The sequence below is a fragment of the Dermacentor andersoni genome, chromosome 4 (assembly GCF_023375885.2).
Source record: "Dermacentor andersoni chromosome 4, qqDerAnde1_hic_scaffold, whole genome shotgun sequence".
NCBI classification, from domain to species: Eukaryota; Metazoa; Arthropoda; class Arachnida; order Ixodida; family Ixodidae; genus Dermacentor; species Dermacentor andersoni.
In genome coordinates this window covers 197,919,118-197,935,914 of record NC_092817.1, presented here as the reverse complement: position 1 = coordinate 197,935,914, position 16,797 = coordinate 197,919,118, and the positions used below count along the sequence as shown (strand labels likewise).

General features: G+C 47.5%; 5 pseudogenes; all 5 read left to right on the top strand.

Moving 5' to 3' along the window:
- The first annotated feature begins 2,259 nt into the window (after positions 1-2,259).
- On the top strand, positions 2,260-2,378 carry LOC126531949 (5S ribosomal RNA; annotated as a pseudogene).
- Positions 2,379-3,875: 1,497 nt separating this feature from the next.
- Positions 3,876-3,994, top strand: LOC126531942 (5S ribosomal RNA; annotated as a pseudogene).
- Positions 3,995-9,423: 5,429 nt separating this feature from the next.
- On the top strand, positions 9,424-9,542 carry LOC126531856 (5S ribosomal RNA; annotated as a pseudogene).
- A 1,489-nt stretch (positions 9,543-11,031) lies between these two features.
- LOC126531836 (5S ribosomal RNA) lies at positions 11,032-11,150 on the top strand (annotated as a pseudogene).
- A 1,498-nt stretch (positions 11,151-12,648) lies between these two features.
- On the top strand, positions 12,649-12,767 carry LOC126532554 (5S ribosomal RNA; annotated as a pseudogene).
- Positions 12,768-16,797: the final 4,030 nt, after the last annotated feature.

The following is a 16,797-nucleotide window of genomic DNA, read 5'->3' as shown; positions in this document are numbered from 1 at the left end:
TCTTTCTCGTATGCCTCAACTTTCAGCGGGAACGAAGTCACTTCTAGAAGCACCCATTACGCATGCTGAAATAGAAAGTGCTATGATAACCTGAGCCCTAATAAGTCGCCAGGCCCGGATGGTCTTGGCGCGGCCTTTTACAAAGCGTTTAAGAACGAGTTGGTGCCTTTGTTGAAAGCGTTGTTTGACGAAGTTTTTGCTACCAACAGATTACCACCGTCTTTCTCTGAAGCCCATACCGTCCTTATTCCTAAGACGAACCAAAAAGCAATACTGAGGCTAGTCACAGCATACAGACCCATTTCATTGACCAACACGGATTACAAAGTTTTAATGAAAGTTCTTGCTAGCCGATTACAGTCAACAATTAAGGATCTTGTAGGACCGCACCAGACTTGTGGTATAAAGGGACGCACTATTGCGAGAAATGTACACACGATGAGAGGCGTCTTGGAATGCTGTGACGATTTTCGATATGCCGTTGCGATCCTGCAGATAGATTTAGAAAAAGCCTTTGATTTTGTCCCACACGAAATTTTGTTATTAGTTCTTGAGCACGTGAATGTAGGATCAATCATCGCTGATGGGGTAGCTCTGGCGTACCGGAACTGCTCAACACGGCTGATTATTAATAAGACACTGGGGGCCCCCATTAATATAGAGCGTTTCGTGCGCCAGGGGTGTCCTCTCAGCCCGCTTTTGTTTGCCATCTATCTAGAAAGCTTTTGTTTGGCAATCATTCAAAATAGTAGCATAAAGGGCTTCAAACTCATGGAAGCCGAAGTGAAACTCCTGGCATATGCAGACGATGTAGCGGTGTGCTGTACAACAAAAGAAAGCATTACAGAGGTAACAACCATTGTTAAACATTTCGGAAACACAACAGGGAGCTTTGCAAATTGGAATAAGTGTCTCGGTTTTTGGCATGGTGAATGGCAGTCAACACCGGAAATGTTCGCCAACATTAGATGGATTAAAGCGCCAGCTAAATACTTGGGCGTTCCGCTCGAACATTACCGGCGGAATGAGGACTACTGGCTAGAAGAGGCCAAACGACTCAAGGAAAAAACAACAAATTGGAAAGGTGCTCATCTCTCGATGTTTGCGAGAGCTACTGTATGTAACTTGTTTTTAATAAGCAAAATATGGTACGTTATGCAAGTTTTCTGTTGCTCTCGTTTAAATGTGCAAAGGTTCCATAGAGTTTTCGCTGTGTTCATTTGGGCATCAGAATGGGAGAGGTGCAGCCGCACGAACTTATTTAGGAGAGTCAAGGACGGGGGCTTAGGCCTGTCACATCATTTTGTGAAGCAGCTAGTAAACCGGTTTTCCTTTTTTCGAGACGTGCATGACCCCTTTCTGCGCACAATGTGCCAGTTACGACTGAACAAGCATCTGCCGATGTACGTGGTCTCCAATTTAAGTATGCCTGGTGCTCTTCGAGGGTACCTAAGGGAAGTCGTTGACAGTGTCCGTTTTCTGTCCGTACGTTTTTCTAATGATTATCTCTTTTCGGTGTCGCGGAAAAAATTGTACAGGGATGTAGTTGACATAATTATGCCGGTTCCGATGTACAGAGCCATAAACAGTGGAGGACAAGGAAACGACGTGTTAAAGCGTGTTAAGAAAATGCAGGTGCAGCCAAGCACTAAATCCTTTTTCTTTAAGTTGCATACCGGAACTTTGCCGGTACGGGCCTTTTTACAAGAGAAGGGTTTTTATTTACCATGGGGAGCAATTGCCTTATATGTAAACAATTAGAAACAATTGACCATGTTTTTTTGCATTGTTGGGCAGGGGTTTTCTTTTGGGACGTTCTTCAAAGAACACTACAGAAAGAATTGCCTTTAAGTCCATTAGGTATTAGATTTCTGACAGTAGAAAATGAGGACGGCTTGCCTTTGGACTTAATTATGCTAATGGGCCTCCACTGTTTATGGAGGGCTCGAATGGCCGGTTTCTTTTGTGAGCCTGACAGCCGGCCTGCGCGGCTGCTCTTCCGGGACGATATTTCCAAGTTCATTGATGTAATTAAACAACAAGAATGTCCTCCGGATTGGCTGGCGAGGATTGAGCCCCTCGCCACATTAAAGGAATTTTAAACTGGACATGGCCAGCCACAATGTGACTGACCGCACAATATGCATGCGCACAAAGTTGAATGTGTGTTTGTGTATGTTTATGTATCACTTACCTTATTTCAAGAAATGATGCCCTTTGTGTTAGCTTGGTGAAACTTCCGGCAATAAAGAAAAAAAAAAAATCGGCCATACCATGCTGAATACGCCGGTTCTCGTCCGATCCCCGAAGCTAAGCAGCATTGGGCTCGGTCAGTACTTGGGAGGGAGACCACCTGGGAACACCGAGTGCTGATGGCACCCTTCTTTTTGCTTTTTTTTATTGCGTGCTTCTGTGACTTATTTTTTCTTTTTTTTTACACTCACGTGTGGGTGGTTTTATTTACTGTTACGTTCAACTGGCGCAGCCTACTGGTAGAGCCAACGTCGAAGTGCAAAAACAATATGCAAGCCGCTAGGCGATTGTACGCGCAGTGACGGTGGTAACCGGCATAAGTAATGGTGCAAAATTTAGTCGCACAAACTGCTAACCGTTTACCTATTACACCCGTATCCAGCTCAGTGACAATCAATAACTTGGCGCATTGCTAGCGCCAAACGTGGGCTGCAGCGGACGCAAATCGTTGCGCTCGTCCTCTTGTTTTATTGCGAGCTCGACTCGGCAGCGACTAACCACAGCAAACGGAGCAATCCACGTACACGACGTGTGCCTGTACTGTCAACGGAAAGACAGTGCCGCGTACGTGCTGTAGCAATACGTTGCGAATGCACATAGCACGATACAGGTGCAGTCGTAAACATAGCATCCCCGCCGTCCGCCATACCATGCTCTCTCGCCGCTTGTCGGGGCGTCCGCTGGACCCACTCCCCCATTCTAGTACACTCTAGCGCTGATGGATGAACAAAAGTTTGATGCGGCCGAAATAGCGGTCGGCTTCGAAACTCTTACCAAGACGTTGCTTTCAAAGCTTAGGAAAGTGAAAAGACAAGAAGTACGACTGAGGAACAAGCTCGACAATTGCGTACAATTGACAAAAGACTTCAGAGATCAAACATTGAAGAAGAGGGAGAGCCTTGTTGATGCGGCAAAATCTTTACATGCTTATACAGCAGGAGCACAAGCGGCGGCGGCCGTTACGGTGGAGTCTTCGGAGGAGGACGATACTGCTCAAATAAATCCCGAAATGGCATCGGTTATTGCCGAAACTAAAGAGAAGATAGAGACGTGGCTCTCAGCCTGGCAAAAGGCAAGGAACAGCGGGCGACCGTCACACTGGGTGGAAGAAAGGAAAGCCCAAGGCGAAGGGAAAAAGGCCTTAGAGGACCTTATCGAATTTTTCAATACTTTGAAGGACTTATAAAAAAGGGAAATAAGGTCTACTTCTCAAAACAGGTCCAATATACTTCCGAGAAGCTGCCACTGTACCCTTTGTCCCACCAATGAGGAGGTCATTCTGAACAAAAGCGAACCTTTAGGTGAAGTTTTTGACTGTAGGTAGAGCAAATGTCCCAGGGCTCTGCCGCTTTGTCACAGCAGAGAAGCCATGGCAAACCTGTTTGGCAGGTCTGTCGCCACTTTGACAGGCAAAGAGATTTATGACTACATGACAAACTATAGATTGGAAGAAATGAAACGACAGGAGAGCCAGTTTCTATGTATCAAGAAATCTCAGATGAGCCAACAAAAGAAAAACTGGCAGGGACTGAGGATTCGAAAAGTCCATCCAGACCAGAAGAGACGAAGGAATATATGACTTGTATTAGAAAAACAAATTCTGTTTGCAAAAACGAAAAAAAGAAATCGGCCATACCATGCTGAATACGCCGGTTCTCGTCCGATCCCCGAAGCTAAGCAGCATTGGGCTCGGTCAGTACTTGGGAGGGAGACCACCTGGGAACACCGAGTGCTGATGGCACCCTTCTTTTTGCTTTTTTTATTGCGTGCTTCTGTGACTTATTTTTTTTTTTTACACTCGCGTGTGGGTGGTTTTATTTACTGTTACGTTCAACTGGCGCAGCCTACTGGTAGAGCCAACGTCGAAGTGCAAAAACAATATGCAAGCCGCTAGGCGATTGTGCGCGCAGTGACGGTGGTAACCGGTATAAGTAATGGTGCAAAATTTAGTCGCACAAACTGCTAACCGTTTACCAATTACACCCGTATCCAGCTCAGTGACAATCAATAACTTGGCGCATTGCTAGCGCCAAACGTGGGCTGCAGCGGACGCAAATCGTTGCGCTCGTCCTCTTGTTTTATTGCGAGCTCGACTCGGCAGCGACTAACCACAGCAAACGGAGCAATCCACGTACACGACGTGTGCCTGTACTGTCAACGGAAAGACAGTGCCGCGTACGTGCTGTAGCAATACGTTGCGAATGCACATAGCACGATACAGGTGCAGTCGTAAACATAGCATCCCTGCCATCGGCCATACCATGCGATTCCATTTCCGGCCACCGCAGTGAACGGACGCGGAATGCCTTGCTCCGTAGGGGCGGATACAGCGGCCCTCGGCCGTGGCACCAGGTGTACGGATAAGCCTTACCCGGATTATCAAGTTGTTTTGCCTCATCTGCCTTCAGGTACATCAGTTTTGTATACAGTATTTTTGCACGCGGATGTTAAAACCAGGCCGTATCGGGTCGAGCACTTTCGAGATGCGCTCGGGCGTCTTGCACTGCTGCCGGAAGTGGTGGACCTTGGCGCGTTCCAAATGAACCATGTGTGGGCGGTGACCTTCCGTGATGAAGCTTCGAAGAAAAAGATGCTTGCGGCAGAAACATTCAACGTGAAGGACCAGCCCTGTGTCGTTTATGATCCCTGCAACCAAGGCATCAGACTGAAGCTTTATTGGCTGTTGCATTTCGTTCACGACGACGAGGTTCGAGCAGCGTTAGCCCCTTACGGAAAGGTTACAGATATCGCCCGCGAAAAGTGGCGGGTACAGGGATGTAATGATAAAGGCTCCACCACCCGTTTGGTGACACTCTTGCCAAAGCCTGGAATTACAGTTGAAGACTTGCCTCATCAGGTGCGCGTCGCGGAAAACTTAGCGCTCGTGCATGTACCAGGAAGGCCCCCGTTATGCCTCCGGTGCAATGGAACTGGACATATCAGGCGCGAGTGTCGCATACCACGCTGTGCACTCTGCCGACGATTCGGCCACGAAGAACAAGACTGCGTGCGATCCTATGCAGCGGTAACAAGTCCAGTTAAAGGCGACGAGATGGCTGAACACATAATGGACCATGCTGATGCCGATGCAGCATCCCGAGCAACGACCGAAGAACCGGCGGCAGACAGCACACCCTCTGACTCGTCTCCACTTCAGGAAAACTCCACTGGGCCCGGCGACAGCCAATCTGGCGAGGCAAAGAGCGTGCTGGTTGGGAAGCCGACTAACGACCAAAACGTCAATGAGAGAAAGGACGCGATTTTAGTAAGCGCATCAGTGACTACCGCGAAAGACGAGACCGAAGGCATTGAGGATGTGGAAATGACAGCAGCCGCTAAAGCAGCTGCAAAGAGGCCTCGTGAGGCCACTGACGGAACTCAAGCCTCACCCGAACCATCGAGCAGCGGCGAGCCGTCGCCGAAGACCGCTATAACGAGACGAATGGGCCTCAAACCGAAGCCGAAGATACCGCCTGATAGGCGGTCGGCTTCAACATTGACCCCGACTTAGGGGCGCGAAGTGTGTTCAGCCAGCCTGTCCTCAGTATAAGACGTTACATAGCGGACAAGTAGAATGTGACCTGTGCTGGTTTTTGCTATCACTGCCTGTCCAGATGTGAGTACCGTTCCGTCTGTTTGCTAATCCTAAAAAATGGCTGTTAATCTGACATTTCCCCTTTGTGTAGCTACGTTGAATGTGAGGGGTTTGGCATCCCGCAGGATGCAGTGCCAGTTAAGCCGTCTCTTGTTGGAAAATGACATTGACATAATGGCAGTGCAGGAAACCAAAGTAGAAAGCGAAGAGCAAACGCACAGAATGGTCGAACCTTTCAGGGATAGGTATAATGTATGTGTGTCTCATGCTAGAGGCACTTCAGCGGGTTGCATGATACTCGTTCGAAAATGCACCGATATTGTAGCGCAATCTGTAAAGTCCAGTGATGATGGCAGGCTACTATTCATCGACTTTGGAATTTGTGGCCTCCTTTGGCGTGCAATATGAGTGTATGCTCCGAATAACATTAACGAACGTGTAGAATACATAGATAACCTGAGAACATGCATGACGTACGAAAGGAACATAATTTTATTTGGAGACTTTAATTGTGTGTGCAGGCCGCAAGACAGAATCAACAGATTGACTTACCGCGATAGAAGTGCGACACTATTAAACGCGCTTGTAAACGAGCTTGAACTGGACGACGTTGGTTGTATTTTTGACGGTGACGAGCACGTACAGTATACGCACTACCAAGGTGTAAGTCATGCTAGACTAGATCGCATATATGTTCCGGCAGCTGCGATACCACACATTACTACATACAAAGTAAAGAACGTCACATTTAGCGATCACTGCTTGGTGATAGCGACACTAGGAACCAAGACAAAAGTGTCAAAGTTTAGTTGGAACTTGTGGAAATTAAATGGTACACTGTTGGATGATGAAATTTTTGTTAAAAAAGTAAAGGAAAGGATAGAGGAAATATGTTCGGTTGAATCTTCCAATTTCACAGCGCTTTGGGAGCAATTTAAAAATGAAGTAAAGATTGCGGCGATTGAACGAGCTTGCGTGCGGCGCAGCATTGAAAAACAACAAGAGAAAGAACTTAGGAGCACGTTAGATTATATGATTGCGGTTGAGAGTGCTAACCCTGGACACTTTAGCAAGGAACTACGTGACCTTAAAAGTAAGCTCGAAGTGATAGATGAAAAGAAATATCGTGGAGCGATCGTCAGAGCACGGGCTGAAAGACTATGGCTAGGGGAAACGCCTACTAAGCGGGCACTCGGGGAAGAAAAAAGGCAAGCAGTAAAAAAAGAGATAAAAGAAATAAGATATAAAAACGATGAGACGCGCGACAAGGAACTGATAGAGAAAGCGTTTGTTGAATGCTATCGAAAACTGCTAAGCCCAAAAATAAAGGACACAGAAGCCTTTCGAAACGAATTTTTGTCGCTCATGCCAAGGCTAGGCGATGAAGTAAGACAAACGCTTGAACGGCCAATTAGTCTGAATGAAGTAAAACAGGCCATTGATGAACTAAGCACTGGCAAAGCACCTGGGCCTGATGGACTAGGGGCTGCCATTTACAAATGCTTCAAGGAAGAACTGGCACAAGCGTTACATCGCGTGATAAATGAGTGCTATGAACAAAAAAGAGCACCTTTATCTTTTAGAAAATGTCATGTAGTACTCATTCCAAAATCGGATGATCCCAGGAAATTGTTGGATGTTGAGGCCTATCGAGCTATAAGTCTCACGAATGTAGACTATAAAATATTTACAAAGGTGCTAGCCAAGAGATTGCAGAGCGTTATCACACACCTCGTATTACCTCACCAGACATGTGGCATCAAAGGAAGGACAATCTACACAAATATACACACCGCTAGAACTATCCTAGAATGCTGTGACATGACTCAAGATAACATAGCTATGATACAACTGGATCTTCAGAAAGCACTTGATAGAGTTAATCATGACATACTACAGTTATTACTAGAACATTGTAATGTAGGTAGCGTTATCAAGGAGGGCATCAAGATGGTGTATGAAGAGTGTGCAGTAAACCTTATAATTAACAACACCGTAAGTGAAAACATTCCAGTACTGTCAGGTATAAAACAAGGGTGTGCCTGTTCGTCTCTTCTTTTTGCACTTTATTTGGAACCCTTATGTTTAAAAATTCGCATAAATAAAATGGTGCATGGTTACTCCTTTTATGCTACTGAAGTAAAAATACTGGCATATGCCGATGATATAGCTATATTCTGCAAAGACAAAGACAGTATTAAAGAAGCTGTTAAGGAAGCTACATCATTCTGTAGTGCTACCGGAAGTGCCATTAGCTGGGATAAATCTCTGGGCATTTGGCATGGAAATTGGGGGCAAGAGCCGGAGGCGTATGCAAACATGAGATGGACAAGTATTCCTGCTAGATACTTGGGGTTCCTCTCCAACATTATGGAAATACTGCAGAATACTGGGCAGGAGAGACAGAAAGGCTCAAGGATCAGTCTGAAAAATGGGGAGGGCATAACTTTTCTATGTTTTCCCGCGCTACAGTCTGTAATGTGTTTTTTGTTGCAAAAGTGTTTTACGTACTTCAAGTGTTCAGTATGAGCAGAACTTGTGTCCAAAAATTACACAGAGTGTTTGCCACCTATATATGGAATTCTACCTGGGAACGCACCAGTCGGTTAAACTTGTTCCTTTCGGTGCGACACGGAGGGCTTGGTCTGTGTCATTTATTTTTGAAACAAATAGTTTCAAGGTTTTTCTTTCTGAGAGACCAAAGAGATGTTTTCTTGCGTACTGTTATACACATGAGGTTGTGTAATCATATCCCGGATTATATTGTCTCATCAAATGCAGATACGCGTGGAACACTGAGCAGTTTTTGGCGCGAAATAGTGTCTGCATGTCAAGTACTGAAGCCACGGTTTTCCTTAGAATATTTGAGCGCAGTGGCACGTAAACGATTGTACAAAGATCTAATTGATGTGTTTTTACCAATACCGTTGTACCGCTCCATCTATCAACTAGGACCAGAACGAGACGTATTAAAACGAGTTCGAAAAATGCCAGTAAGAGCGTCATCTAAATCATTCTTTTTCCAACTGCACACGGGCACGCTCGCTGTAAAACCGTGGCTTCAAAGCAAAGGTATCTTTGTCCCATGGGGATTACACTGCCTGATATGTCGAAAGGAGGAAACGATAGAACACATCTTTTTGGACTGTCACGATGCTTTTTTCTTGTGGGACATCCTTAAACGGACACTTCAGAAAGATTTGCCAGTACCACCCTTTGGTATCCGATTCTTGCCATGTGAAGATCCAGATGAAATGCCATGCGACATGTTCATGTTACTGTGTTTGCATAGTGTGTGGAAAACGAGGATGGCGGTCAGAAATGCGGATGTCAACGCAAGATCGGCCATGCAAAACTTCAGTGAGAACTGTGTGTACATACGAGATGTTCTCAAAATCCAGAGGAACCCACCGGATTGGATACCTGTGCTCGATAAGCTGGCTTCTCTGAAGCCATTTTAGCTTCACACTCCAGCCATGAAAAGGCTCACGCGTCTTTTATTGTACTTGTAAAATTGTATTTAGGAGTTCTGTGTTTGGAAATGCCAAACCGGTAATAAAGAAGAAAAAAATAAAAAAATCGGCCATACCATGCTGAATACGCCGGTTCTCGTCCGATCCCCGAAGCTAAGCAGCATTGGGCTCGGTCAGTACTTGGGAGGGAGACCGCCTGGGAACACGGAGTGCTGATGGCACCCTTCTTTTTGCTTTTTTTATTGCGTGCTTCTGTGACTTATCTTTTTTTTACACTCACGTGTGGGTGGTTTCATTTACTGTTACGTTCAACTAGCGCAGCCTACTGGTAGAGCCAACGTCGAAGTGCAAAAGCAATATGCAAGCCGCTAGGCGATTGTACGCGCAGTTACGGTGGTAACCGGTATAAGTAATGGTGCAAAATTTAGTCGCACAAACTGCTAACCGTTTACCTATTACACCCGTATCCAGCTCAGTGACAATCAATAACTTGGCGCATTGCTAGCGCCAAACGTGGGCTGCAGCGGACGCAAATCGTTGCGCTCGTCCTCTTGTTTTATTGCGAGCTCGACTCGGCAGCGACTAACCACAGCAAACGGAGCAATCCACGTACACGACGTGTGCCTGTACTGTCAACGGAAAGACAGTGCCGCGTACGTGCTGTAGCAATACGTTGCGAATGCACATAGCACGATACAGGTGCAGTCGTAAACATAGCATCCCTGCCGTCGGCCATACCATGCTCTCTCGCCGCTTGTCGGGGCCTCCGCTGGACCCACTCCCCCATTCTAGTACACTCTAGCGCTGATGGATGAACAAAAGTTTGATGCGGTCGAAATAGCGGTCGGCTTCGAAACTCTTACCAAGACGTTGCTTTCAAAGCTTAGGAAAGTGAAAAGACAAGAAGTACGACTGAGGAACAAGCTCGACAATGGCGTACAATTGACAAAAGACTTCAGAGATCAAACATTGAAGAAGAGGGAGAGCCTTGTTGATGCGGCAAAATCTTTACATGCTTATACAGCAGGAGCACAAGCGGCGGCGGCCGTTACGGCGGAGTCTTCGGAGGAGGACGATACTGCTCAAATAAATCCCGAAATGGCATCGGTTATTGCCGAAACTAAAGAGAAGATAGAGACGTGGCTTTGAGCCTGGCAAAAGCCAAGGAACAGCGGGCGACCGTCACACAGGGTGGAAGAAAGGAAAGCCCAAGGCGAAGGGAAAAAGGCCTTAGAGGACCTTATCGAATTTTTCAATACTTTGTAGGACTTATAAAAAAGGGAAATAAGGTCTACTTCTCAAAACAGGTCCAATATACTTCCGAGAAGCTGCCACTGTACCCTTTGTCCCACCAATGAGGAGGTCATTCTGAACAAAAGCGAACCTTTAGGTGAAGTTTTTGACTGTAGGTAGAGCAAATGTCCCAGGGCTCTGCCGCTTCGTCACAGCAGAGAAGCCATGGCAAACCTGTTTGGCAGGTCTGTCGCCACTTTGACAAGCAAAGAGATTTATGACTACATGACAAATTATAGATTGGAAGAAATGAAACGACAGGAGAGCCAGTTTCTATGTATCAAGAAATCTCAGATGTGCCAACAAAAGAAAAACTGGCAGGGACTGAGGATTCGAAAAGTCCACCCAGACCAGAAGAGACGAAGGAATATATGACTTGTATTACAAAAACAAATTCTGTTTGCAAAAAGGAAAAAAAAAATCGGCCATACCATGCTGAATACGCCGGTTCTCGTCCGATCCCCGAAGCTAAGCAGCATTGGGCTCAGTCAGTACTTGGGAGGGAGACCACCTGGGAACACCGAGTGCTGATGGCACCCTTCTTTTTGCTTTTTTTTATTGCGTGCTTCTGTGACTTATTTTTTCTTTTTTTTTTTACACTCACGCGTGGGTGGTTTTATTTACTGTTACGTTCAACTGGCGCAGCCTACTGGTAGAGCCAACGTCGAAGTGCAAAAACAATATGCAAGCCGCTAGGCGATTGTACGCGCAGTGACGGTGGTAACCGGTATAAGTAATGGTGCAAAATTTAGTCGCACAAACTGCTAACCGTTTACCTATTACACCCGTATCCAGCTCAGTGACAATCAATAACTTGGCGCATTGCTAGCGCCAAACGTGGGCTGCAGCGGACGCAAATCGTTGCGCTCGTCCTCTTGTTTTATTGCGAGCTCGACTCGGCAGCGACTAACCACAGCAAACGGAGCAATCCACGTACACGTCGTGTGCCTGTACTGTCAACGGAAAGACTGTGCCGCGTACGTGCTGTAGCAATACGTTGCGAATGCACATACACGATACAGGTGCAGTCGTAACCATAGCATCCCTGCCGTCGGCCATACCATGCTCTCTCGCCGCTTGTCGGGGCCTCCGCTGGACCCACTCCCCCATTCTAGTACACTCTAGCGCTGATGGATGAACAAAAGTTTGATGCGGCCGAAATAGCGGTCGGCTTCGAAACTCTTACCAAGACGTTGCTTTCAAAGCTTAGGAAAGTGAAAAGACAAGAAGTACGACTGAGGAACAAGCTCGACAATGGCGTACAATTGACAAAAGACTTCAGAGATCAAACATTGAAGAAGAGGGAGAGCCTTGTTGATGCGGCAAAATCTTTACATGCTTATACAGCAGGAGCACAAGTTGCGGCGGCCGTTACGGTGGAGTCTTCGGAGGAGGACGATACTGCTCAAATAAATCCCGAAATGGCATCGGTTATTGCCGAAACTAAAGAGAAGATAGAGACGTGGCTCTCAGCCTGGCAAAAGCCAAGGAACAGCGGGCGACCGTCACACTGGGTGGAAGAAAGGAAAGCCCAAGGCGAAGGGAAAAAGGCCTTAGAGGACCTTATCGAATTTTTCAATACTTTGAAGGACTTATAAAAAAAGGGAAATAAGGTCTACTTCTCAAATCAGGTCCAATATACTTCCGAGAAGCTGCCACTGTACCCTTTGTCCCACCAATGAGGAGGTCATTCTGAACAAAAGCGAACCTTTAGGTGAAGTTTTTGACTGTAGGTAGAGCAAATGTCCCAGGGCTCTGCCGCTTTGTCACATCAGAGAAGCCATGGCAAACCTGTTTGGCAGGTCTGTCGCCACTTTGACAGGCAAAGAGATTTATGACTACATGACAAATTATAGATTGGAAGAAATGAAACGACAGGAGAGCCAGTTTCTATGTATCAAGAAATCTCAGATGAGCCAACAAAAGAAAAACTGGCACGGACTGAGGATTCGAAAAGTCCATCCACACCAGAAGAGACGAAGGAAGATATGACTTGTATTACAAAAACAAATTCTGTTTGCAAAAAGGAAAAAAAAAATCGGTCATACCATGCTGAATACGCCGGTTCTCGTCCGATCCCCGAAGCTAAGCAGCATTGGGCTCGGTCAGTACTTGGGAGGGAGACCACCTGGGAACACGGAGTGCTGATGGCACCCTTCTTTGTGCTTTTTTTATTGCGTGCTTCTGTGACTTATTTTTTTTTTTTTACACTCACGTGTGGGTGGTTTTATTTACTGTTACGTTCAACTAGCGCAGCCTACTGGTAGAGCCAACGTCGAAGTGCAAAAGCAATATGCAAGCCGCTAGGCGATTGTACGCGCAGTGACGGTGGTAACCGGTATAAGTAATGGTGCAAAATTTAGTCGCACAAACTGCTAACGGTTTACCTATTACACCCGTATCCAGCTCAGTGACAATCAATAACTTGGCGCATTGCTAGCGACAAACGTGGGCTGCAGCGGACGCAAATCGTTGCGCTCGTCCTCTTGTTTTATTGCGAGCTCGACTCGGCAGCGACTAACCACAACAAACGGAGCAACCCACGTACACGACGCGTGCCTGTACTGTCAACGGAAAGACTGTGCCGCGTACGTGCTGTACCAATACGTTGCGAATGCACATAGCACGATACAGGTGCAGTCGTAAACATAGCATCCCTGCCATCGGCCATTCCATGCTCATTCTGCTTCCGGCAGCCGAGCTGAGCGGTCAGCAGAGTCATGGGCTCCAGTGGAGCAGCGACAGCGGCCACTTTAGGCCGCGGAAACAGGCTAAACGACGACAAGGATTATGCCTTTATTTTGCCGCAACTGCCCAAAGGTCAATTGGTGATTAATACCGTCTTTTTGCACGGTGATGTACGTGCGAGACCGTACAAGGTGGAAGATTTCCGGGACGCCCTTCTGCCGACGGGCTTGCTGCCTGATGTGGTATGCATAGGGGCGTACCAGATCAACCACGTCTGGGCAGTGACCTTCAGTGATGCGAGTGCCACAAAAAGGCTTCTGGACCTCAAGGAACTCCAAGTGAAGGGACGACGGTGCGTCATCGTTGACCCGCAGGATCAACAGGTGAAGCTAAGGCTTCACTGGCTGCTGTACGGTGTTGCCGACGAGGACGTCCGGACGGCATTCGCGGCTTTCGGCAAGGTGGAGGAGGTGAGCCGGGAGCGGTGGCGCGTCGAAGGCATGGGAGCGAAGACCTCAACCACCAGGACCGTCATTTTGAAATTGAAAAGCGGCATGAAAGTGGAGGATCTGGCCCATTAGATCCGCGTCGGCGGAGAGTTGGCCTTGGTCGTCGTGCCCGGTCGACCGATGCAGTGCCTGCGCTGCCACGGCACGGGACACGTCCGCGGTGAGTGCAGAGTCTCCCGCTGTTCTCTATGCAGACGTTTCGGCCACGTCAACGCTGACTGCGTAAGATCTTATGCCACCGTAACAGGCCCAGTAACTTGTGACGTTGCGGCAGAGCACGTCATGGACGTGGCCGAGGCGGAGGACGCTGCTAAAGGAACTCTAGACACGGGCCCGACAGCGACAGACAGTGGAACGACGAGTTTGGCCGTAGACAGCAGGGTGGCTGAGACTACCGTGAAGCCGAGTGGGACGGTGCAGGGCGCGACCGCTGAGGGCCAGCCTACGCGGAGCAGTGGTGAGGACCCGCCCGACAACGATGCGACGGCAATGCAGCAGGAGGAGGCCGTCCTCGACGGCGACCGGACTTCGACTCTTGGTGCGCCAGTCAAGCGCCCCCATGACCAGACTAAGGACCGCAACGACGGCGCGGCCAGCACCAGCGAAGGGCCGCCGAAAAAGACACCTCTTGGGAGGCGCACGAGCTTGAAACCAAAGCCGAATGTCCCACCTGAGAGAAAGCCTGCGGACAAAGTGCCGCCCACAAACAACGCCGGGAAACCGGGAGGTCCCAGAGGCGGCTAGCCGAGGGCTAGTCGTGAACGGTAAGCACCATGCTCCGGGCCTACTTTTTTCTTTAGCTCAACATGGCTCAGATACCGCCCCTTATTATTGCCACTTTAAACGTGAGAGGGTTGGCGGCTAGTCGTAGGCAAAGTCAAGTCCTACGGTTGGTCACTGACCACGACGTCGACGTACTAGCCGTCCAGGAAACTAAGGTTGACGGGGAGGAGGAGACCGGGAGCATGGTGCGCCGTTTCACGTCTAGGCATTTTGCGGTGGTAAGCCATGCGTTAGGCACGGCTGGGGGGTGCATTCTTTTTGTGAAGAAACTGCCTGGACTGCAGATTCAAAGTACCTTTTCTTGTCAATCTGGAAGGATTGTTTTTTGCGATATTGTTTTGTGCGAGTTTCAGTACCGTGTCATATGCGTATATGCACCAAATTCAGTAGAAGAGCGTGCCCGTTTCTTTTCGAACCTATCGCAGTATGTTCGATGCGATAAGCGCGTTATGCTCTTAGGAGATTTCAATTGTGTAATGAGCGCTAGTGACAGAGCCAATAATGCCGGTGTGCGTGACAGAAGCAGTGAAGTCTTGTCAAAACTAATTAGTGAAAATGAACTAGACGTTTTTGATTGTCTGGAAGGGGGGCGTGACGTGACATTTACACGTTTTCAGGGCAGGAGCCATGCGCGGTTGGACCGAATCTACATGTCGCTGGATACAATTCCAAGATGCCACGGTTATTCTGTAGTACCCGTATCGTTTTCAGATCACTGTCTCGTAATATGTAATGTCGGTATAGGGAAACGGAAACATGCGTTTAATTGGGAGATGTGGAAAATGAATGCCTCGTTATTAAATGAATCTTTTGTAAAGGTAGTACGGAATGCCATTAATGAAATACGCAAAGATAAAGCTGAAACAATAGCTGAAAAGTGGGAATGTTTCAAACAAAAAGTTAAAATGAAAGCCTTAGAAAGGTCAAGCTGCCTCAAATTTGAGAGGGAATATAAAGAAAAGGCTTTACGAACACTACTTCAGCAGCTGATAACGCTGGAGTGCAGAGAGCCTGGTCTGTACAAAGACGATGTGCGGAGCGTCAAGGAAAAGCTTGAACAGTTCGATAAAGAACGTTATCAAGGTGCCATCGTGCGTGCACGAGCAGATGTATTAGCGGCGGGGGAGACGCCCACAAAAAGGGCGCTTGGACTCGAGAAGGTGCACGGACGGCGAAACCATGTGGATAAGATTTTAATGAATGGGGTTGTTGTTGACGACAACGAAAGCATAGGACGCGCCTTCTGTCAGTACTACCAGTCGCTCTTTGCATTTCAGGCAGCGAATGTAGAGAGTTTCAAAGCCGATTTTCTTCAGCGGATGCCGAGACTGGGAGATGACGCTAAAGAACGATTGGAAGGCAACATTACCGAGAACGAAGTTGAAAAGGCAATCGGCGATTTGAACTCGGGCAAGTCGCCTGGGCCTGATGGACTCTGTGCGGGGTTATATAAGGCTTTCAAAAGAGAACTGGCCCCATTGTTAGCAGACGTATTCAATGACGCGTACGAGAAGAAATTATTGCCCCCATCTTTTGGAAAAGCGCACGCAATACTAATCCCTAAGAGTGATCAAACAGACAAACTCAGATTCGTGTCATCCTATAGACCGATATCACTAACAAACATTGATTACAAGATCTTTATGAAGATTTTAGCTGCGAGACTTCAAGGCGTCATCAAGGAAATTGTCGGAGACCACCAAACTTGCGGCATCAAGGGGCGGTCCATTTTTTCGAACATCCATCAGATGCGGTGCGTGCTCGAGTGCTGTGACGTCACCGATGGTGGCGTTGCAGTTCTTCAGATCGATTTGGAGAAAGCGTTCGATTGTGTCGCTCACGTTATTTTGTTTGCCATCTTGGATCATGTTAATGTCGGTTCCATCATCAGGGAGGGCGTGGGCTTGGCGTACCAGAATTGCACAGCAAGATTAATTGTCAATAAGTCTCTGGGGGCCCCCATTAACATCATGCGTTCAGTACGCCAAGGCTGTCCCCTCAGTCCGCTGTTATTTGTCATATACATAGAAGCAACGTGTGTAGTAATTAACGGAAATGACAAAATACGTGGTTTCAGATTAGCAGCGACAGAGGTGAAGCTGCTCGCATATGCAGATGACATTGCAGTGTGTTGCACAGACAAACCAAGTGTAACGGAAACAGTATCGGCAGTGAAACATTTCTGTGATGTCACGGGTAGTAG